Here is a 17,594-nt window from a genome sequence, read left to right as displayed (position 1 = left end):
GGAGGACAGAGAAAACATGCACTCTAGTTTTGTTTAAATCAGAGCTGGATTGGCTTTTTTACTGTTGCAGATGCTTATAATTCATAAAATTATTATTAGTTTCCCCTTCAAACATGAGTACATGTTAGACTCCCACAACCATCTGTATTTGAAACTGATAGAGTAAGCAAGCCATTTTAACAGGTACCATTACATCCATTCAGGCTTTTGTATTCCAGCAAATATGCTGCACTGTAAAGTGTATTCTCTAGCATTTTGGTAAGGAAATATTATGTATTTACTATATTTGTTTTAATTATTTAGTAGTAACTGACAACAGAATACACCAGTCAGTATGCTGAATGAAGGTTAAGGTCTCTTGTGTGTGAGTAATGTGAACTAGGTTTCACTTCTGTCTTTCTTATATTTGATATAGTTATAACAACTGAAAATAAAAGCAGTGGGGTTGCAAGAGCACAATAAAAGTATAAGATAGCAAAAATAGCCTTGTAAGTTGACAAGAACAACAGCAGAGGTGGCAGCAGCAACCAAAGTAAACACAGGGTTTGAGCTGCACAGGGAGGTTCCCAAGGATCCCAGAACAGCAACCCCAGCCTGGATCTGGAAGCTCTTAACAGACAATTAGGAGGGGAAGGGGGGTAGCCAGGACCATCTCCAGACAGTAGCTGGAGATTTAAACTGCTCTAGTGTGTGAGTCTGCTTCCTCCCTGGAGCCCCAGTAAGGGATATTACCAGGAGACTCTCTGAACTAATTCAGCCTTCTGATTATTACCCACTGCTGGTTGTCCAGGTTGGCAGTGATGAGGATGATAAGAGGGGTACCAGGGTAATTAAAAAGGACTTCAAGGCTCTGGGTCATTTGGTTGGTGGGACAGGAGCACAGGTGGTGTTTTGCTGAATTCCTTCAGTAGCGGGGATGAATGATGAAAGGAACAGGAAAACACATATTATTGATAAATGGCTTAAGGTCTGGAGCCTTCTGTGGAATTTTGGGGGTTTTTTGATCATGGAGCAATTTTTATGGCACCAGGCCTGCTGGAGACAGATGGGCTTCATCTGCCTACCAAGGGCAAAAGGATTCTAGTCCATGAGTTGACAGGAGTGATTAAGCAGGCTTTAAACTAGGTTTGAAGGGGGAAGGGGATGAAACCAGGCTCTCCAGAGATGAGCCTACGGGTAGTAAGCCAGAGTTAGGGGTGAAATTAGCAGCCCAGCTGAGGTGCATGTACATTAATGGACACAGTATGGGTAACAAACAAGAGGAAGCCATTGTACACCAGGAAAGCTATGACATAATTGCCATCATGGAAACGTGGTGGGATGACTCACATGACTGGAGTGCTTCAATAGATGGCTACATGCTCTTCAGAAGGGACAGGCAAGGTAGGAGAGGTGGAGGGGTGGGTCAGTGTATTAGGGAGTCTCTTGACTCTGTAGAACTTGAGGTTAGTGACAAGGTGGAATTTGTTTATAGGTTGGACTTGATGATCTCAGAGGTCTTTTCCAACCTACTAGATTCTGTGATTCAGTGAAGTATTAGATATTCCCAGAAAGCTTTGTAGCAGATGTCATGCTGTTGCTTTTAAAAAAGTTCTTGATGAAATCTACTGAACACCATTATTTATAGCATTTAAGTTCAGTTGGGTGGTCCCCTCAGGAATGCATCTTGACTACTGAAATGCAACAATATAGTAGCAACAAGTACTTTTAAACATCAGGCCTGAGAGCTTAACAATAAAACAAGCACAATATTTAAGTATTTTATATTCCAGAGGGACAGGATGAGCTGCTTTCAAAACTCAGTGCTCATGTTCCACTGCAAAATATGTACATGCATCCATGCATAAGCAAAGGCAGACAATAGGTACTCAGTCTCAACTGAGCACTGTTATCCTCATAATTTTTCTCCTTCAAATTTCTCTTTCTCTTACAGACTGGGAGTAAAGCCCTTTGCAGAGGCTTAGACTGCCTTGAAGCTTCCACTGTATCAGCATGGTCTTTGAAGATTGACCCGTGCTTGCTCCTCCTGGACTTTATGGTAAATAAATGAATGACAGTCCTGATCTGAAGGCAGTGTGCCGAAGCTAAATACCATAATCTCTGCTAGGACCACAGTGGGTTTGGCTTGGAGCTGGTGGGCACCTAGCCACATGGAAAGGAAAATGAAGCAAGGGCAGGTCTGTTTGCCAAAGACAGTGATGGAAAGCCTGTGGGCGAAAAATTATTTAATCCAGACTGACACCTCAACATTTAAAAAGGTCTGAGTGTATTGGGAGCCCAAAATTAGGACTGTAGCCCTTGTTCAAGCACTATTTAAGTGCAAGCTTTAGGTCTGCCATCAGCCAGGAGCACATAAATTTTACAGACTGATTTTAGACAAGACTCAATAATTTAATCAGTGTTATTTGCAGAAGATTACATTTTCAAATCTACATCAGTATGATTTTTTTTATATCCCCAAGAAGAGAAAACATCTTTACTATGGCTTTTCCATTGTCCAAGTTCCTAGAATCATAGAATGGTTTGGGTTGGAATGGACTTTAAAGATCATCTATTTTCAACACCACTGTCATTGGCATTGACACCTACTAGATAAGACTTCCCAGGGCTCCCTCCAAACCTGGTCTTGAACACTTCCAGAGTTGCACCACCCACAACTTCCCTGGTTAAATCTGCTCCAGGTGAAACCTCACCACCCTCACAGTGAAGAATATCTTCCCAATATCTAATCTAAATCTACCCTTTCTCAGTTTAAAGACATTCCCCTTCGTCCAGTCAATATATCCCCTTGTAAAAAGTCCCTCTCTGGCTTTTTTGTCTACCCCCTTTAAGTAGCGAAAGGCTGCTCTAAAGTCTCACCGGAGCCTTCTCTTCTCAGGTTGAACAATCCAAACTTCTTCACTGTGTCTTCATGGGAGAGGTGTTCCAGTGCTCTAAGCATCTCTCTGTCACTCCAGCATGTCCATGTCCTTCTTTATGTTGGGGACCCCAACTCCACATGGGGTCTCACCAGGGCAGAGTAGAGATGGAGAATCACCTCCCTCAACCTTCTGGACACACTTTCTTTGAAGTAACCTGGGACACAGGTGGCTTTCTGGGCTGCAAGTACACATTGCTAGGTCATGCCAGGCTTCTCATCCACCAGCACTCCTCAGTCCTTCTCTTCAGGGAAGCTCTCAATCTGTTCTCTGCCCAGTCTGTCTTTGTGTTTGGATTGCCCTGATCCAGGTGCACGATGTTACAGTTGGTCTTGTTGAACTTCATGAAGTACACATGGGCCCACCTTTCAAGGCTGTTCAGGTCCCTCTGGACAGCATTCCTTCCCTCCAGTGTTTCAACTATCACACACAGGTTGATGTTGTTGGCAAACTTGCTGAGGGTGCACTCAGTCCCACTGTCCATGTCTCTGACAAAGATGTGAAGCAGTGCCAGTCCCAATACTGAGCCCTGACAATACCACTTGTCACTGGTCTATACTTGGACACCAAGCTGTTGATCACAACTCTTTGAGTGCAACCATCCAGCTAATCCCTATCCACTGAGTGGTCCGCCTGCCAAATCCATGTCTCTCCAGTTTAGAGACAAGGACCTTGTGCAGAATAGTGTCAAATGCTTTGCACAACTCCAGGCAAATGAGAAGCTATTAATCATATACAATTTGCAGTACATTTGATGACTACATGGGGAGAACACTCCTTGTGATGCCTTGTTTTCTTACCTGCTTTGTAAAAAGAAAATAAAAGGAATCCTTTGAGATCAAGTCAAGGTTAACCAGGAAACTGAACTTTAATAACACAGATGTTGTTTTACATGGGGTTATTTTGACAAAATTTACAAAAAAGTGAGAAATACCAGTGGAGATAAGAAACTGGAATATTGTCTTGAGCTTGAAACATGACTAGGTAAGTTGAGAGACTCAGTCTCTTTTTAAAGCAGATAAAAATATTTTGACAAATATAGAATAAAAAATATGATTTTATTCTGTTTGATTGTCTATGACAACTCAAACCATTGCTTTATATCTTAGGAAAAAAAAGTTTGTTAAATATACTTTAAGTCTCTAACAATTACTCTTCAGTAGGCTGCTGCAAATTAAGAATTCTCTCATAAAATCAAATACTATATTTTTAGTTTTCCTTTGCTGGAAACAAGTTACTGTAAATCAGTGAAACTGTTTACAAGTGCAAACAGATCAAATCTAGCACTTCACATCATTTGAGTTTACAACAGTCAATCTATCTATTCAGTATAGTAGCTGCAGCTCCAAGGAAAATGCTGAATAGTATTACATGTACAGAACACTTTAACACATTATCTGAAACATTTTTCTTAAAATTGTTCTGTCTTTAATGTAAGACTTGGTTTATGGACAAAAGAGCCTCCTACACATTCAGGTGCATGTGCACACATACTAACATGCAATTGTATTTCTTCAGAGATTTTTTCTCCCAAGTCAAAAACAGCATGAAGAATACTGACAGATAATGACAGAGGGTACAGTACATCAACTTCTCTGTCAGTACAGTGAAGAGTTTTACTATAGACTGCTTGCAGCAATGTAACTAATTAGTTGTTATATGTAGTTGTGTAGTTTCACAACAAAAAGAAGTTTTCTGTAGATGTGAATAACCTGTGCACCAAACGCAAGATGTATATATTGAAGAAAGAAAAAGAATAGTAAAATTTGCCCGTAAGAGATTAAAATAATTTCAAAAAACTCAGAAGGTGGTTACAATGAGCTTTCAAAGAATGCTGGTGGCAGGGGTAAATGGTGAGTTCAGATAAAACAGCCTGAAATATGCTAAAGTATTTCTAGTTTGGGTGCATATTTTATATGTCTATTGCCAAGATCTTGGCTTTGAGGAGAAAGGGATATTTTACAGAAGGAATATGACATTGAAAATTCAAATAAGTATGGGAAAACTGTTCTCTTACAATCAAAAATAGATCAAGAATCAAGAGGAGATTTTTAATGGAGGTCATCTTACCTTTTAGTACTCAGACTATGGCATAAAATATGATATTACATTATGACAGTAAAATGTCAGTGGTATATCTCATGGGTACATTTAAATGACATACATTTAAATGCTCAGGCTTTAGAGCATGAATTTGAGTAATTTGCATACACATTAGAAAAACATGTTAAAGTTGCTATAATTTCAGTTACAGAATAATAAATTAAACTGCATATTTTATACAAAAAGGACTTCCTAATTCCTTTTCTCATTTCATATCTGTATAAAATGAAAGCTTTAGATGTTTTTTCTGCCTTGTCCTAAAAGGAGATACAGAGCCGAAAGTAACATTCTGATTTCCATGTTATAGGAGTAATTATATCAAGAAATAAAAAGTCATAAGTATCTGTTATTTTTAAATATAAAGCTTATCTTTTGTTCTGCAGCAAGGATGGATTATGTACCCATTTTTTTAAGGTATGGAATTTCAAATTTTTGGACTACGTTAAAGACAAATACCAGTGTACATAGTTATGATGAGGTGCAACTCTTGTAGGGAGTTTCACTGCTATTGTTTGCTTAAATCTTACTTAACTTGTTCCTTAACAATCTGGTAAAAACCAAAAATAACTGTTATATTTTATTCTTGGGTCTTAAAAAAACTAAATCCCTGGGTACACAGAAATTCCAAACTAAAGTGTTAGTTAGGGAAAGTATCTTTTTTATTTGCAAATTGTGACAATTATTTTACTACTGTGGGAGCATCCTTAAAAAATAATATTAATGTCTATGTATTTGGGCAATAATATAAAATAAAAAGAATGTAGAGCATTTATACCTCATACTTAATTTTAAGCATTGGATAGCAGTTCCCATGGAAGGGGGCCAAAGGGGAGGACAATAACAGTTGGCACCCGTCTGTTGTAAGAAATAGTCTGTGAAAGAATAGCTTAAAGTAAAGTACCTTAGAGCTCAAATAAGGAGATGTGAGCTTTGATAGGACAAAATGTGATCTGGGAAGAAGCATTCCTGGGTAAGACATCTTGCAGCAGAACAATCCTCTCCTGAGAGGTCCCGTGCAGATATGGCACACGGTTTTGTACCTACCATCTTAAAAATGCTGACATACATTTGAAACAGAAGAAGTTAATACAAGACTAAAATACTAATTCTATGAAGAAAAATCTGCAGATCTGAGTATTCTGTAGTCAAAAACACTTCTGTGAGTATTGTATTTACAGTGCTGGAGTCCCAAGAGAAATGTAACAGAAATTAAGCAGCAGATCTGACAAGCTGAGACTACAAGAAAAAATACAATAATTTAAAATTATATTGCACAATGTGAGTATCTACTTGTTTAAAGGCAAGAACATGCTGGATGGCTCTTATTTTGAGATTTTGGAAATTAGGAGTTCAGTCTTCTGAAGAGATTAGAAGTCATTGCTTCAGACTTTCTGCATCATCTCTGGGGTTCTTGTTAGTCAGTCTAAAATTGAAACATATATCCAGAAATTTTTTGGACATTAAATCAAGTGAATCAATTTATTCACATAATGTTAAATCAAACCTTAAATCTTAAAATAAAACCGAGGTAACTTAACAATGGTCTCATGTATTTGTAAGGACTAATAAGAGGGAACAAGAGTAATCATCGATCATCACTGTATTTTTGAAGAACATTACTGTTTAATATTTATAATATCTTATATTTATAATATTTATATTTATATAAATATATTATATATAAATATATAAATATTTATAGTATTTTGATGTTTATATATAATTAATTTATAAGTTTATTACTGATGATACTTCATCCCACTGACAGACTCAGGTGAACTACCATACAAGCACTGATAAGAAATAAGAAAGGTACGAGTGTTCCACTTTGTTTCAAGTTACGTTAATTATTCAAATAAATGACACATCAGTTGATAATTAAATCAGATGTTTTGAATAAAGAGAATACATTATGCCCAAGATACCTACATTTTAACAGCCATAGAAACATACAAGATTTGAGTGTAAGTATCCATAACCCATCTGCAAACCAAACCAAAAATTTGTAAGCAGGCTACATTTGTACACAGACCAATTAAGTCCATTTAATGATTTATTCTCTGTATTGTAGAGATACTTTAGTCTGTAGAATCATGTCCCCTTTATAAAGATTTTAAATGCTGCATAGCAATATTCAGAACAGAATATTAAAAATACTCTTACATATTCCTGTGTACCAAAGACTGCATACTTGCAAGTTTACATGACTAATCACATCATAACAAGCTTTTGTATTCCCACAGAACATCTGTGACAAATTCTGCACTTGGAGTGCTTTCCAAGATGAAGTTTTACATGGATTTCTATGGAAGCTTTGAATCCTTCTGCTGTCCAGCACTATGAGAAAGGTCTCATCTGAACTGATGCCTCAGTCTTTTAGTCCATGGTCTTTTAGGCAACAGTACTGAGTGATGGAATTTTGTGGAACACACAAAAGGATGAAGATCAGAGCAACTTTGTTGTTTGGTATCTTCCTCTTATTCTTTTTTTCCATACTGCTATACTGTATGTATAAGACAGTCTGATTTTAATTCAAAGATAAATTCTTCAGTAAACGTGGCATACTAAGCATAGTCCAAGATAAAATAATATCTGATATTAAGTGTAACCATTGAGAAATGCAGGTATTATAAAAATGATAGATGTCAAGGAGTTACAGGCTGTCTAACCTCAGATATAGTCAGCAAATATTTTCTTAGGGCAATTAAATGATCATAAGGAAATAGGATTTATGGTATGTAAAAAGATTCAAAGAATTTCTTTGAAATTCTCTTAGGCAGAGGAAGTTGAAAAAGAATATACACAAGTAAAAAAAAAAGAACTCTAAAAGCTATGCTACACTAAATATTTGGTTAACAAATGTATGAACGAAAGGAATACATTTTAAAATAAAAATTATTGTGATTCATCTAGTCATGCGGGAAAAACCTTCATGTCTAAAATGACAGTAAACAGATCACAATATTTATACTTGCTAAATATCTTCTGAAGTTCTTATAATGGTACTACAAAGAGGCTTTCTGTAAGAAAGCTACGAATCAGTTCCTAAGGTTTTCAGTAATAGCAAAAATGATTGAATATGTTAAAATAGGATAGAAAGAAGGAATTTTGACTCAGAATTTGAGTTGGTGTTATCAGAAAACCTAGTCTCACATATTAGAAAGGTGGACTCAGAATGCGATATTTCTCTTTTTGCTCAAATGCTCCAAATATGAGAGTCCATTACCCTAGTTTGCATTACAGAACTTACATTCAGTCGTGTAGAATACAGACAGGTTAATGTACCCTTCAATTTCTGTTGTGAATGAAGTAGCTCCTGAGAATTTCTTTTTTACTGATAAGCAAATTTAAGTTCACATTTTAAGTTTTATTACGTAAAGTAGTAGTACTGGATCCAACGTAATTCCTGGGTGACTTAAACTGCAACCAGATGTGTGTCTGGGTGGTTGCAGTTTTCACATGCTCTGTGTCGTGTCACAAAACTCTGTGCCGAAAGAGGTTTAATCCCACACAGAGGACAAGAAGGAATGAAAAGGGAGAGAAACTGATCTGCTGGGAAGGAGAGAAAAGAAAGATTGTTTTATCTCATTTGACTTGTCAAGCAAGGCTGACTTGGCAAAGGAAGGACTGAGCAGTACAAAGTCCTTAGACAAGGAAAACTTGCTTGAAGTGTAAGCATTCTAAAATTCATCAGAGAAACAAAGCAATTGTACTAGAAAGTTGAATGTCAGTGCCAAAACTGTGAATCCACTGCCAGGAGGTGGGAAAGAGATCAGGTGCTGTGTAACTGAGAGGGGAAGTGTGGGCAAGACTTTCCACTAACTTCCACTGAGCCAAATCCTTTGTCTTTCATGGTGTGCTCGTGGCCATCCCTTGACTGCACTCTTACATGAGTCCAGGGCCTGCATGGAACCAGCTAAATTTTCCTCATGATTAAGCTTCAAGGCCAGCTAAGTAGGAAGGCAGGCTGGTTTACATTTTCCCTCTTTCCTGCCACATTCTTGTTCCAATGTTACTATCGCACATGCAGAGAGATTAAGACTAGAAGTGTTCATTAGATCAACCAGTCTGGATTTGTATATCTTAGACTTTTTAAATTTCACAAGATATTTTAGAACCCAAGAATTTGTTTTTACTTGACCAAAATAAACTTTCAGAGGAGCAGCCAAACTGAAGAGATGAAGAAACAAAATTTATTGAAGGTTGTTCTAATAGTTCTAATAGAAGCTTTCTTTTTTTTTTCCTGAAAAAAGTCCCTGAATTTCTCTAGCATCAGATTTCAGCAATTTGTTCTTTTTGTTCCTTAAAAACAGAAGCCAGACAGTATTTAATTTAGGAAGCTGTTTCTTCCTCAGAAGTGAGACACTGTAAGTAGGTCTCCTTTCTGTCCTCTCTTTGTTAATTAAATGCATTCCTCTGCTTAAATATTTGCCTTTGAGTCATGGACCTCATTTAAGAGACACTTCTCTGTACTTCATAACTCCTAAATTCTCTATCTTGCTGCCTATTAAAACCATTTCTTTAGTTTTTCTAAATTCTAAATGATATATACCTTTCTCTACTGTAGATCTAGAGGTCAAAGTATTCCCATTTATTGAATGTGGAAACTGGTTTGGGCATATAAAGCCATTTTTTAAATAGTGATAATTTTAAGTTCTGTCTAGTCATTTCACTTGACTGATTGCAGATAGAAAGATAAAAAATACAAAGCAGAATCCTCCATTTTCAAATAAAAGGAAGCAATGTAATGTTAAATCAAAGAATCATATAAATAAATGTAGCATTAAACAGAGAAAAAAGAACAGGATTGAATATGGATTGTAAATTTTCTCCCAGCTGTTTGACACAGACTCTCATGTCTTCCATAGAAAGGATAATTATGTCCCATATTAAAAATGAATAAAAGTAAAAATTTGATAACAATTAAAAATTGATTACAAAATGGTTATGATATGAGAAAAATAATTCTAATGGGGAAAAAAAGTAAAAGTTAACATACTGAGTCTCATGGTATTCCAAGAAGTGCTGATATTTTCACTTAATTTTCAAGTCATTAATACAAGCCTCAATCCCAGCACATCGCACAATCTTTGCTCCTACTTGAATTACCACCTAACAGTTCTCCCATGTGTGGTAAACAACCTCATGGCCTAAGAGCAGAAGTGGTAGCTGAGGTGAAGTCCCAACCAGAGGCAGATGTGAGAAGGAGGCTCCAGAGATGCTACCAGCTGTCAGCATTCGAAGGTAGGAGAGGGCTGTGAGCACAGGACCGGCAGAAAATGGGAGATTTCCCTAAACAGAAACCTTTAGGTTGAAAGACTTTCAAGAGATGCAAATTATGAGTAAAGGGATGACCATATTCTGACCTCATCAAAGAGGAAGCTATTGCCTTTCCAATTGGAAAAGTGGGAAGGGAAGAATAAGACACTAAATCAAAAAGAAGACAACATCAACAGAGTAGAGCTACAAGATATTCTGAAAGAAATGCCATGTCCTCAGAAACATGATTGTGGTTTTTTTTCTAATTTAAAAGAATTGAAAATAGAGCTAGAGAAAGTAAATTTGTAGCACCTAGGTTCTGAGAGTATTTGAAATACATCAGCATCAAAGATAAATCCACAGGGTCAGCAGTAAGGTGTAATCCAAGGGATTTCAACCAAGAAAAATGGCACTTTTGAAAGTGATTTTGAGATGGAGAGAGAGGATAACCAGTATGCAGCGAGACTCAGCATTATGACCAGCTCTTTGGCTGAAGTAGAGACACAGAGTAAGATAAAGACAACTGCATGTTGTTGTAAAACATGCATGTAATATTGAAATAAGATTGGTAAAGGAAATAGAAAACAAATAATTAGATAAAAATATCTGGCTTAAGAGCTGAAATTTACTTCTTAATGGGAACTCTCAAAAAATACTTTTTCATTACAGAATAAAAAGAGTACATTCTTGCAAGTGTTTCAATTACATTGCCCTCAGGACCACTGAACCTTGGCTTAAGCTGAGGAGTTTTACTTTCCATTGAGATGAGCACGGCTTCATTTGATCTGCATTTTCATGTGATATCTGTGGTGACCATCTCAAATGGAACTAAGTTATCTGATAACATCCCGTGTGACTGCATAAATTTCTCTTATTCTCTACAGTTGTAATTTGCTCATAGTAGCAAAAGCTAGGAAAATTCCGACGCTGAAACCTACTTTTTTATGAGAGTTGTCGAAAGATTTATCTGAAATTGAAGTGACTGTAGAACAGATTATGAAACTTATTGATGCAATAAACAATTAGAATAAATCCTAATATATCCTGATGAATCATCAGGAAGATATGGAATTAATCCAATAATGAACAGAGGGATGAAATGGCAGTTACTATAAGGGGCTTGTAACTTTGTAACTTTCCTTTCAAAGTCTTTTTTGTAACTAAAAATTGAAAGATGGTATGAAGGACACAAACAAGAGTTTTAAGGCAGATCTGGAGACCTATATAACTTAAGGTCTCACCATCCCTGCCAGGCTAAAAAGTAAAAGTTATCTATACAAGGTAGGCTTTTGAGATGGTCTCTTCCCTGATGACTTGTAAGCAATTGTGCAGCTATAGTATAAAAGGGAAGGATGTTGTTCTTATTCTAGTCCTATTTTTATTAATTTGTATCTATTTACAACTAGCTACTGTTGGTGACATGATCATGGGCTACATGTAGAAATGGCTTGTGACATTATTTTCGTGTGTTTTTCTGCCACTACTTGTTTTGTTAAATCCATCATGTCTCTTAACTTCCCTGAACCTGTCCTACTAAGTTGCACAGCACATATAATGAGTTAGTTGTTGTTTCTATTGATGTGAAAAGAACAGCAAATATTTAAATGTGGTGAACATATACAATTTGTGCCATATTAAGCTTTCCTCCCACACTATCCCAACTTAAATTTACAAATCTGAACATGGCTGCTTGAAAGCTAAAACTTGCAAAACCTTTTTTCTGTTTCAGAAATGTAAATAACTGTGGGTGAACACCAGGATTACGAAACCTGGAAAGAAGAGCTCTAGAAACGAGTCCATCACAGTGACAGCCTGGGATCAAGTACAGCAGAAAAACAACAACTACTTGCGTTTTTATTGTACGGGCTTTCCCCTGAGTCATGTACCTTCCCCCATCCGCGCAGCCCCCTCCCATGAGAAGCCATGTTGTCTCCCCTCCCCAAACACAGCCCTGCCTCTGCTCGAACAGGATTGGCTGTTCCCCCAATCCTGAGCCTGTGACGGGACCTTGGTCCTCCTGTATCCCTCATTGGTCAGTAGAGCCCTCAAGCCACTCCCTTTCCCCCAGACCTTGGCCCAATCACGTTCCTCCTTCTAGCCCTCCCCCCAAACCCATATAAGCCACGGGAACTTCAAATAAAGGTCTTTTTGCCCTGGAATCCAGAGAAGAAACTTGGCTGCTCTCTCCTCCTGCTGAAGGAGGACTGCGTGGCCGAGCCTTCTCTGAGAAACCTCTAGCGAAGAGTCGGCTTCATCACTATCCCAACTTAAATTTACAAATCTGAAAATGGCTGCCTGAAGACTAATACTTGCAAAACATTTTTTCTATTTCAGAAATGTAAATAATTTCTTACTAAAACTGGAGATGTTACAGGGAGGCTTAAAAATATAAGACTATTCATGGGGAAATTCTTCTGAAAAGTTTTGCAATTACGTGATTTTTGAGGTAGATGCAAACTTCTAAATTATCTATATGACTCGTAGATAAGACAGGTTCAGAAAAGGTGAGGTTTGCCCTCCAGTCACTCATTCATATTCATTCAGTGTGCATAATACTCAATGAGTTCCTGAAGACTAGAAAAAAAAATCTCAGTTTCACATGCTAATAGAGAATCAGATTTGGGTTTAGTATTAGTAAATAAAATTACATGGGATTTTTAATTGTTGTAGTTACTTCTATATACTTTAAGGAATGTGCTTTTCCTGTTCACCGTAGTTCCTTATAACTCCATGTTGTATTTTCTAGTATGTTTTCCTATCCACATCAGATGTCTTACTAGTTTCCTATTCTCTATCATGCACCTTTTTACCTCCTTTTCTTGCCTCTCTTTCGCACCCATTCAGTCTTCCAGATGGGCCCTACTTCAGTGAAGTCTCTGTGTGGAAAGAGCAACTACTGGTTGCCAGGAAAATTCAGGGATCCTGATCTCAGCTTGACGACCTACCTCACCCATTTAAAGGAATAGCTATTGGCTGTTCCTTCACCCTCATCCCACAAACTTGAGTGTTTCAGGGTTTCAGTACATGCAGAAGGAGAACAAATGATGAAGTAAATTTCACCCCTCAACCCCAAACTAGAATTTCTGTTTCCAACTGGTCATTGTAATGAACAAATCTGCTGCTGCAACATCTGGAGACATCCACAGTTATTACTCTGGAGTGGGAAAGAGATCTTAAGAGCCTGGGTGCTCTCGGGTATGAACACGTGGAGAGTGCAGGTGCTCTGTAAATGATGTTATTAACATGAAAACTCCTCACAGACAGTGAATCCATCTGGGTGCACACTACCAGGTTTCTGTGGGTAAACATTTAAAAGGTGTTAAATTACTCTACAGCCATGAAACTTTTCATGATCCTTAAATGAATAATTTAGCACCAATAGTAGATGTACTGTAAACATTATAGAAATAGAAATTGGAATGAGATAGTAATTTTCCTGAGGTTCCTTTTTCTGAAAATGAAAAAGACTTGCGGAAACAGCTGTCAAAACTACAGTACATCCTAGTTCACTGTACTTATATAGGTATTTGTTTGTGTATTTATTATTTGTATATATTTATATTTATTAATTTATATATTTAGGGAAATTTATTTTCACAATAGTATGCATTTATATTAGCAATTTTATGTATAGATTATACTGTATGACATATACTTTCATTTATAGGCTTAATCTGCTATTGAAGAGTAATGTCAAGTCAAATGATTTTCCAGTTACTTTGATATTTCAGCAGTATATCAAAATTCAGCTATTCCCTCAGCATTACTCCCTTGTATTTTTGGCCTTTGCTCCCTGTTTCTGCTATTCACCACTACAGGTTTACTGTCTCACATAGGCACAGGTTACCGACAGTTTTCCATCTTCTTCTTTGTTTGCTTTTCCTTCTCTCCTTTTTTACAGGGTTCTCATTTTCAAAGTTCCTTCATTCCGTTCAGTCTCTCAAAATTTGCTAGATTTCTCTCTCCTTTTGTAAGTGTAAACTGATTCTTTTCCATACCACAGTCGGGTGCTTCATTAAGCTCATCATGATGGAATCCAGAAGTGTCAATCTCTTTTCTTTCAAGATGCTTCTTAATCACTTTGTTTCTTTGGAATTATAATTTTTTCATTGCCTTAAATTTCTTTGTAAGTGTATCATGGTTTAACCCCAGCCATTGACCAAGTACCACACAGTTGCTCGCTCAATCCCTTGCCAGCAGGATCAGGGAGAGAATTGGAAGGGTAAAAGCGAGAAAACTCTTGGGTTGAGATAAAGACAGTTTAATAGGGAAAGTAAAAGTCATGTGTGCAAACAAAGCAAAACAAGGAACTAATTCACTGCTTCCCATGGGCAGGCAGGTGTTCAGCCATCCTCAGGAGAGCAGGGCCCCATCACACGTAATGGTTACTTGGGAAGACAAATGCCATCACTGCAAACGTGCCCCACTTCCTTCTCCTTCCCCCCACTTTATATACTGAGCAGGATGTCATATGGTATGGAATATCCCTTTGATCAGTTGGGGTCACCTGTTCTGGTTGTCCGGGTGCACTTCCCATGCACATCCAGACTCCTTGCCAGCATGGCAGTGTGAAAACCAGAAAAGGCCTTGACTCTGTGTAAGCACTGCTCAGCAATAACAAAAACATCTCTACATTACCATCACTGTGTTCGGCACAAATCCAAAACTCAGCCCCATACTAGCTATGGTAAAGAAAATTAACTCTACCTCAGCCAAAATCAGAACAAAGTGTTTTAAAATTTTCCTTTCTATTACACTTTGTTTTTCATTCTTAAAACCTTGCTTTAACCTCCTTTTCCTTATCCTTTAAATTTTTCTATTTTTGTTTTCTCTGTTTTAAATTTGCAAATTTTCAAATCCTTTTTAAGTAGATCCAACAGAGAGGAACACAGCTTCCCATTCCAGCTCTATGTGTATTGTTTCCTTCCTATTTCTTGCCAGGAATATATATAGTATATATGTAAATTAATGTATGTACGTATCTGTATACATATACACACCTAAATATACACTACATACGTAAAATTGATATATAAAAATAATTGAGCATACATATTTCATATTTATATAGTCCACATATATATAGTATATACTATAAATAGTATTTATAAAAAATATTAATGATATATAAAAATAAATAAAAATACTGAGCTTCCTTTTTTGCTTTTTTTTTCCATTTTTGCATTCAATATATTAGAGTTCAAGTATGACTTAATACCTAGGGAATCGAATAGAGTTCTTAATAGACCTCAGTAACAATAACTCCATCCATTTTTTATTCAACAAATAGAATGAAAAAAAATCCTCTAATCATGAGTGACCATTATCTATGATAACTTCTTATCACTAATACGGTATTTGCGAGATCTCCGATTAACTTGGCTTGTTTGTGATTTTAGTTTTGGGATAATAGCTACCATATACAGAACCTGATGTTTTAATTTTCAAAGTTTTTTAATTCTTTGTTATATGCAGAAATCAAAGATTCTTACATATTTATTAAAATTCTGTTTTACACAGACTTAGACAACAATATCTTTAATCTCTTCATTTAATTATTTAAATTTCCCATGGTAGGCAGGGGATCAGGCAAGGTAAACTTATTAAGCTGGCCATCTCCTTTGCTAAGACTTTTTCAAAATTGAAGGCAGTCATGACTGCTGCTGAGTATCAGTATTTTGTATCTCATATGTCATGAGTTTGAAATATGGTTTGGTCTGCCTTGGTGTTTGCTGTGCATATACTTTTATTTGAAAATTTCCATTTGTTCTGCCTTTAAGGGCTCTTTTGCTCTCTTAAGTTCTTTCATCTAAAAAAATTTTGTGTGTTTTCAAAAATCACCCTTTCTGAGAAGCTAAAGAAATTTGGCAACTTTGAAATTAATTGTAATGCTAATTCTAACAATGCCATTAACATTTTTGATCAAAGTTAATAATACTATAAAGAGCTGTAAAGAAGGTACTTTGGGCTACTCTTAAATATTATATCCTTTTTAACACATTCATATACTCTCAATGCGTCATAAATCAGCTCCCTCTAATGGCAAAAATTAATATAGCTATTAGAGATTCCTCTTCAAAATCCCACAGCAAAACTCTCAATAAAATTAATTTTTTTGTCAGAGATTGTGATAGTGCATTCACAAGCATAGTCCTCATTGCCAACTTAGATGAGTATTGTATCCTCAGAAGCTTAGGGAATTTTGTCTCTCTCAGCTACAGATTAGATAGAAACCTGTGTCCTTTGAATGTCTTATAATTCTACAAAATGCAGTAACTGTGTAATAGTGGTTGAGAAGACAATTTCCCCCTAGCATTTGTCAAGTCTTTTACTGTAAAACAAGATCAGTACATTAAGACAGCATGTCAAAACCTGGCTGCTTAATGTTCCTTACAATCCATTCATAGGCTTCAAAGTTGTTTATGAATATTAAGATCACAGTCCTCACTTGCTTTTTCTTCAACTTTTCTTAAATTATCTTTGTAAATCTGTTCTTCTGATTTAATCCAAACAAGTAGATATCCCTACCTGATTTCAAAATCAGAAAAAAAAATCCCCAAACAAAACCTGATATTTTTATATAGTTGGAGCTCCAATAGGAAATAATCAATAACATAAAATATACAATATGCATTGCTTGTTGCTGGTAGTCAATGATCAATGATTCTGTATATTCCTTTTGCCATGCCCCTGAGGAAGACAAATAGTATTTTCAGACCTCATATAGGGATTCTGATTTGTGTAAGGCAGTTCTATACTTGCTTATCAGCATATTTTAATGCTATCTCTTTTTTGAGTCTTGTTTTTCATGTATTTTAAATATCTGGTATTGATAGGACTACCAGATCTGTTGTGTCTTTTCAAATGCCAGTAAAATTGTACTGTGCAGTCAAAATTAGCTGCATCTACATTATCATTTCATTTCAGAGAACTTCTCCAGGTTTAGCATCCTCAGTTACTGTGCACTGGCTGTATAAACAGAATGGTTTTGCACCTTCTGGTTAGGTTCCTTTTTGAGGAAACTAAATCTTAGCTCCGCAGCAGGCATATACCAAATATGATCCCCAAGGGACTACATAAAATGTTGAACTAGTGACTCGTCAGCATCATACTATGTGTATGGAGAGGATACTTGGCTTAGAGAACCCAATTAAATCTAATCCATGGTAAAGTCCCGAAACAACATACAGATTGGCTGCTAGTCTTCCAAACCCAGGTGCTCCAATCTAGTGATCTTCTTCAGTTTTGCTAAATTACGTGCTAGTATGGATGTAGACCTAGTCTTCCAACAGCAATAGGTTATCCTCTATTTGG

General features: G+C 36.6%; 1 long non-coding RNA gene across 1 annotated transcript in view; it reads left to right on the top strand.

Annotated features, from left to right (window-relative positions):
• Nucleotides 1-12,767, top strand: part of LOC127472311 (uncharacterized) — a 34,651-nt gene extending 21,884 nt beyond the window's left edge. The window contains exons 2-4 of the long non-coding RNA XR_007904956.1: nucleotides 1,934-2,177; nucleotides 7,265-7,487; nucleotides 12,010-12,767. This is a non-coding gene — a long non-coding RNA (uncharacterized LOC127472311). The remainder of the gene's footprint in view (nucleotides 1-1,933; nucleotides 2,178-7,264; nucleotides 7,488-12,009) is intronic.
• The last annotated feature ends 4,827 nt before the right edge of the window (nucleotides 12,768-17,594 follow it).

Source organism: Manacus candei, unplaced genomic scaffold (assembly GCF_025592945.1).
Source record: "Manacus candei isolate 608988 ecotype Guabito, Panama unplaced genomic scaffold, ASM2559294v1 h1tg000028l, whole genome shotgun sequence".
NCBI lineage: Eukaryota > Metazoa > Chordata > Aves > Passeriformes > Pipridae > Manacus > Manacus candei.
This window is presented reverse-complemented; position numbering and strand designations above follow the sequence as displayed.